This window comes from Cynocephalus volans, chromosome 1 (assembly GCF_027409185.1).
Source record: "Cynocephalus volans isolate mCynVol1 chromosome 1, mCynVol1.pri, whole genome shotgun sequence".
NCBI classification, from domain to species: Eukaryota; Metazoa; Chordata; class Mammalia; order Dermoptera; family Cynocephalidae; genus Cynocephalus; species Cynocephalus volans.
The window spans coordinates 218,260,057-218,267,853 of NC_084460.1; positions in this window are offsets into that span (position 1 = coordinate 218,260,057).

Consider the following 7,797-nt stretch of genomic DNA (forward strand, 5'->3'; position numbering starts at 1 on the left):
ACCAGGCCACTCATTGCCCCGGTGCTGCCTCCATTTTCCCAGGTGCGGGCAGCTCCGCCCTGCTCGGCCATCACTGAGCCCTCCCACTTGCTTGGCCTGGCGCGGGGCTTTCCGGACCCTGCGGGCCGACCTCCTCTCCCACTCCCTCCACGGTTCTCTGGCAGGGCTGGGGGTGTGGGGCGTCCCGACCAGTTTTGGGAGGGCTAGGAAGTACGGGCGGGCCGACTGTCACTCCACCACACCCTGGACTCCGGCCCCGGTAAACTTCCTGTTACTGGGAGGCAGATACCATCTCTGCGACCACCAGTTTGGAAAAAAGCCTAACGAATTTCTGGTTGGGAATAGTGTGGTAGGAGAGTTCCCAGGTCTGCTTGAACCTGCCGGAGAGCAGGCTGCAGGCGGGCACTAGATTCGGTTTATACCGGGGGGATACAAAGGTGAACAAGACCCGAGAAAGATCTACACAGTGCTACAAAGGCACCCAGAGAGACCGGTCGTCTGTGCCTAGCAGAAACCTGGTAGACTTCCTGGGCGAGGCGGTGCTGAGCAGGGTCTTGAAGGCCCAGCTGATAGACGAGGGGTGCAGAAGACACGCCCCAACCCAGCACAGTGTGCACAGAGGGGGGAGACGTGCGGCCAGGGAGACGGAGACTCGACAGAAACCACACACCCGGTGGGGTCGCCACTGCACGATCTAACAGCCTGGGCCAGAGCACACTGAACGGGGAGAAGTCCTGTACAGAAAGTGAAAGCTCAACAGAGATCACACACCCTGTGGTACGTGATCCACCAGCCCAGCAGAGTACAAGCTGACCAGAAAGGTGGATCCCCGGAGAAGCCCAAGACCCGAGGCAACCACACACACAAGACACTAGAGGCCAACTGAGCAGTCACGGCGGGAGCCATACCAAATTGGCAACCACAGCAACATCCTAGTTAGTCATTAGTCTTAAACCGGTGGACTGTGAAACCCCCTGCCACAATGAATAAACACCAAAAAAAAGACACCAGAAATACAAAAAATCAAGAAAGTACACCACCAAAAGTTAATAAATCTCATACTCTAGATCCTATAGAACAAGAAGCCCTTGAAATAACTGATAAGGAATTTCGAGTGATAATTCTAAGGAAACTGAATGAGATACAAGAAAACTCAGCTAGACATCATGATGAAATGAGGAAAAGTATACAGGATCTGAAAGAGGAAATATACAAGGAAATCAATGTCCTGAAAAAAAATGTAGCAGAACTTGCTGAACTGAAGAAGTTATTCAGCGAAATAAAAAACACAACGGAGAGTTTAACCAGCAGGCTTGTCGAAGTTGAAGAGAGAACCTCTGAACTTGAAGATGGGCTGTTTGAAATAACACAAGCAGACAAAAAGAAAGAAAAAAGAATCAAGGACATGGAAGAAAATCTGAGAGAGATATCAGACAACCTCAAGCGCTCAAATATCCGAGTCATGGGTATTCCAGAAGGGGAGGAAAATGGAGATTCCATTGAAAACATATTCAACAAAATAGTGGCAGAAAACTTCCCAGGTATAGGAAAAATCACAGATCTTCAGATCCAGGAAGCTCAACGATCTCCAAACATATTCAACCCAAAAAGGCCTTCTCCAAGACATGTCATAGTCAAATTGGCAAAACTCAGAGACAAAGAGAGAATCTTAAAAGCTGCAAGAGAGAAGCGTCAAATCACCTATAAGGGAGCCCCAATCAGGTTAACATCAGACTTCTCATCACAAACCCTAAAAGCTAGAAAGGAATGGGATGATATTTTCAAAATACTAAAAGACAAAGATTGCCAGCCAAGAATACTCTACCCTGCAAGGCTATCCTTCCGAAATGAGGGGCAAATAGTATATTTCTCAGACAAACAAAAACTGCGGGAGTTCACTACCACAAGACCACCCTTACAAGAAATCCTCAAGGGAGTACTGGGTTTGGTTCCTGAAAAATAACTACCACTGCCATAAAAACCTAAGAAAAATCTAAACCCGCTAGTACAATAAAAATGGCATTCATGAAGAGAAAACAAGCTAACAAAAACACTATCTACAACCTAAGGAACCAACAAACAAAGAAACCAAACAGTAAATCAGAAAGCAAGGAACAAAAGACACCTAAGACAACCAAACAACCAATAAAATGCTAAGAATAAATCAACACCTTTCAATAACAACTCTTAATGTTAAAGGCTTAAATTCCCCAATTAAAAGACACAGACTGGCTGACTGGATCAAAAAGCAGGACCCAACTATATGCTGCCTACAAGAGACCCACCTCACCCATAAAGATTCACACAGACTAAGAGTAAAAGGATGGAAAAAGATTTACCATGCAAACAGAAAAGAAAAACGAGCTGGAGTGGCTATTCTTATATCTGACAAAATAGACTTTAAACTAAAAACCATAAAAAGAGACAATGAGGGACACTACTTAATGATAAAAGGACTGATCCATCAAGAAGACATAACAATCATAAATATGTACGCACCCAATGTTGGAGCAGCCAGATTTATAAAACAAACTCTATTAGACCTAAAGAAGGAAATAGACACTAATACCATAATAGCAGGGGACCTGAACACTCCACTGTCAATATTAGACAGATCATCTAGGCAAAGAATCAGTAGAGAAACACAAGATCTAAACAAGACTCTAGACCAATTGGAATTGGCAGATATCTACAGAACATTCCACCCAACAACCTCAGAATATTCATTCTTCTCATCAGCACATGGATCATTCTCCAAGATAGATCACATATTAGGTCACAAATCAAGTCTCAATAAATTCAAAAAAATTGGAATTATCCCATGTATCTTCTCAGACCACAATGGATTAAAACTAGAAATTAATAACAAACAAAACTCTGGAAACTATACAAACACATGGAAATTAAACAGCATTCTACTTAATGACATATGGGTCCAAGAAGAAATCAAGCAGGAAATCAAAAAGTTTATTGAAACTAATGAAAACAATGATACATCATACCAAAACCTGTGGGATACTGCAAAAGCAGTATTGAGGGGAAAATTTATTGCATTAAATGCTCACTTCAGAAGAATGGAAAGATGGCAAGTGAACAACCTAACACTTCACCTTAAAGAACTAGAAAAACAAGAACAATCCAATCCTAAAGTTAGCAGACGGAAAGAAATCATTAAGATCAGAGCAGAACTGAATGAAATTGAAAACCAAAAAACAATTCAAAAGATCAACGAATCAAAAAGTTGGTTTTTTGAAAAGATAAATAAAATTGACAAACCATTAGCATGGCTAACAAAAAAAAGAAGAGAGAAGACTCAAATAACAAAAATTAGAAATGAAAAAGGCGATATTACAACTGATTCATCTGAAATACAAGCAATCATTCGAGACTACTATAAACAACTATACGCCAACAAATTTGAAAATCTGGAGGAAATGGATAAATTTCTGGACACACACAAGCTCCCAAAACTGAACCGTGAAGACGTAGAAAATTTGAACAGACCAATAACAATAAAGGAGATTGAAGCTGTTATCAGAAGGCTCCCAACAAAGAAAAGCCCAGGACCAGATGGATTCACAGCAGAATTTTACCAAACATTCAAAGAGGAATTGACACCGATTCTTTACAAACTATTCCAAAAGATTGAAACGGACGCAAATCTCCCAAACTCATTCTATGAAGCAAACATCATCCTGATACCAAAACCAGGTAAAGATATAACCAAAAAAGAAAACTACAGGCCGATATCCTTGATGAATATAGATGCAAAAATCCTCACTAAAATACTAGCAAACAGAATACAGCAACACATACAAAAAATTATTCATCACGATCAAGTGGGATTCATCCCAGGGATGCAAGGTTGGTTCAACATACGCAAATCAATAAATGTGATACACCATATTAATAAACTCAAACACAAGGACCATATGATCATCTCTATAGATGCTGAAAAAGCATTTGATAAAGTTCAGCACTCATTCATGACAAAGACCCTCTATAAGTTAGGTATAGAGGGAAAGTATCTCAACATAATTAAAGCCATATATGCCAAACCCACTGCCAATATCATCCTGAATGGGGAAAAGCTGAAAGCTTTTCCTTTAAGAACAGGCACTAGACAAGGATGCCCACTCTCACCACTCCTATTCAACATAGTGTTGGAAGTACTAGCCAGAGCAATCAGAGAAGAGAAGGAAATAAAGGGCATCCAGATTGGAAAAGATGAAGTCAAACTGTCCCTGTTTGCAGATGACATGATCCTATATATCGAACAGCCTAAAACCTCTACAAAAAAACTGTTGGAATTGATAAATGATTTCAGCACAGTAGCAGGATACAAAATCAACACACAAAAATCAGTAGCATTTCTTTTCTCCAATAGTGAACATGCAGAAGGAGAAATCAAGAAAGCCTGCCCATTTACAATAGCCACCAAAAAAATAAAATACTTAGGAATTGAGTTAACCAAGGAGGTGAAAAATCTCTATAATGAGAACTACAAACCACTGCTGAGAGAAATTAGAGAGGATACAAGAAGATGGAAAGATATCCCATGCTCTTGGATTGGAAGAATCAACATAGTGAAAATGTCCATACTACCCAAAGTGATATACAAATTCAATGCAATCCCCATCAAAATTCCAAAGACATTTTTCTCAGAAATGGAAAAAACTATTCAGACATTTATATGGAACAATAAAAGACCACGAATAGCCAAAGCAATGCTCAGCAAAAAAAATAAAGCTGGAGGCATAACACTACCTGACTTTAAGCTATACTACAAAGCTATAATAACCAAAACAGTATGGTACTGGCATAAAAACAGACACACTGACCAATGGAATAGAATAGAGAATCCAGAAATCAACCCACACACTTACTGCCATCTGATCTTTGACAAAGGCACCAAGCCTATTCACTGGGGAAGGGACTGCCTCTTCAGCAAGTGGTGCTGGGATAACTGGATATCGATATGCAGGAGAATGAAACTAGATCCATACCTCTCACCGTATACTAAAATCAACTCAAAATGGATTAAGGATTTAAATATACACCCTGAGACAATAAAACTTCTTAAAGAAAACATAGGGGAAACACTTCAGGAAATAGGACTGGGCACAGACTTCATGAATACGACCCCAAAAGCACGGGCAACCAAAGGAAAAATAAACAAATGGGATTATATCAAACTAAAAAGCTTCTGCACAGCAAAAGAAACAATTAAAAGAGTTAAAAGACAACCAACAGAGTGGGAGAAAATATTTGCAAAATATACATCTGACAAAGGATTAATATCCAGAATATATAAGGAACTCAAACAACTTTACAAGAAGAAAACAAGCAACCCAATTAAAAAATGGGCAAAAGAGCTAAGTAGGCATTTCTCTAAGGAAGATATCCAAATGGCCAACAGACATATGAAAAAATGCTCAACATCACTCAGCATCCGGGAAATGCAAATCAAAACCACATTGAGATACCATCTAACCCCAGTTAGGATGGCTAAAATCCAAAAGACTATGAACGATAAATGCTGGCGAGGCTGCGGAGAAAAAGGAACTCTCATACATTGTTGGTGGGACTGCAAAATGGTGCAGCCTCTATGGAAAATGGTATGGAGGTTCCTTAAACAATTGCAAATAGATCTACCATACGACCCAGCCATCCCATTGTTGGGAATATACCCAGAGGAATGGAAATCATCAAGTCGAAGGTATACCTGTTCCCCAATGTTCATCGCAGCACTCTTTACAATAGCCAAGAGTTGGAACCAGCCCAAATGCCCATCATCAGATGAGTGGATACGGAAAATGTGGTACATCTACACAATGGAATACTACTCAGCTATAAAAACGAATGAAATACTGCCATTTGCAACAACATGGATGGACCTCGAGAGAATTATATTAAGTGAAACAAGTCAGGCACAGAAAGAGAAATACCACATGTTCTCACTTATTGGTGGGAGCTAAAAATTAATATATAAATTCACACACACACACACACACACATACACACACAAACGGGGGGGGGTAAGAAGATATAACAACCACAATTATTTGAAGTTGATACAACAAACAAACAGAAAGGACATGGTTGGGGGGGAGGGAGAAGGGAGGGAGGTTTTGGTGATGGGGAGCATTTATCAGCTACAATGTATATCGACAAAATAAAATTTAAAAAAAAAAAAAAAAAAGAAACGGGGGACTAAGACCAAAAAAAAAATAAAATAAAAAAAAATAAAAATTACCCAGTAATTTAAAAGTTTTAATATATATACATACTATAGTATTTTCTCACAAAGTCTAAAATCATTTAGTGTATCCTTTCCCTAAGCAATCCTTGCACATTTTATGTGTTACCTTTCTTCATAATTTTTTCTAGAATTGTAATCCACCTTTGTATGAGTATTTTGTTGATTTTATTTTAAAAGAGACAGTAGTTGGATTTCTGTGCTCACAGTTATTTCTTATGTCCCATGCCTTTCCTCGGTGTTCAGCTTTTTTGCTGTAAACAGTAATTTCAGCAAGCATGTCTATTAGGTAAACTAGTTTTTATAGTTCTAAAAATATCTTTATTTTGTGCTCACTGCTTAATGGTAATTTAGCTAGTTTTAAGTGTTTAGGCTACAGTTATTTTTCCCTCAGCCCTTTGAAGATATTACGCTAATATCTTTCAGCTTCTCTTGATACAAATAAGAAATCTAGCATTTAATTATTATTACTATACAGATAATCTTTTCCTCTGATAGTGTTACTGGACTATAAGGGTCCATCCCTCAGAGAGTGCAACCAAGACCAGGGTAAGAGGAAAAGGCTTACTTACTTGCAAGTAAGGAAAACACTGAGGATCACTCCCAAAGCAGTGTCTCCCCAAACAAGGGAGAGGGTTTGTCGTCTTATATCGCCAAAGTTCCCACCTAATTTCCCACCCAAGTTGTCACTGAAGTCCTCTCACGTAAATAAAGGATACAAGCTTGTTCAATTTGAATTGGTTGACTATGGGACATAGTTCAGGTAAGTTCTGAAGCTAGATTTGTATTGGGACCCAGGAAGGAATGTGGCCTTTGGGCAACAGTGGGACCTCAGGAAGTTGTCACACACGGTAAACCTTGAGCCCTCAGCTAGTACAGGTTACAGTCCCTAGGTGGCAAATTGAGACTTACTGTCATAGCTGACCCATGACATAAAACAGGTACAGGTAGGTGTGGAGATCCCATCTCCTCCTTGGGCAGAGATTTATCAAAGTTCATATTTGAGGCCTATATTTCAGTTTCAGCTAATATATCTTGAGGGCAGTCTAGTATTTCCTGGTTCATGACTTCCTGCAAGAGCAGAAACTCAGAACAAAGGGTTATGACTGGTCTACTTCCTGTCTCAGACCTTTTAGTGGCAGCAAGCACCTGGGCCTTTAGGAGACCCTGGACCCTAGGTTACAACAGTGTTAAGATTTCTTATTAACCTTAACTTTTGCATTTGCTCTATGGCTTCAGGTATGGATTTATTTTTAACGTACCTTTCTCTGGATTTGATGATCATGATGCTTTCAATCTGAGGTATCACATTGATCTTTAGTATTGGAAATATCTCAGACATTATCTATCTAAACATTACTTATCTGCCATGCCATCTACATTGTATTTCTGAAATCTGTTTTGTATGTCTGTATCTCATTCTCAGTGAATTCCTTAATCCTGTGTTCTAGTTTACTGTCTTTTCTACTGTATTCAGTCTAGAATTTATTATACTGACTATTAGTCCATCTTTGTTCCTTATAACAGAATATCTGAAA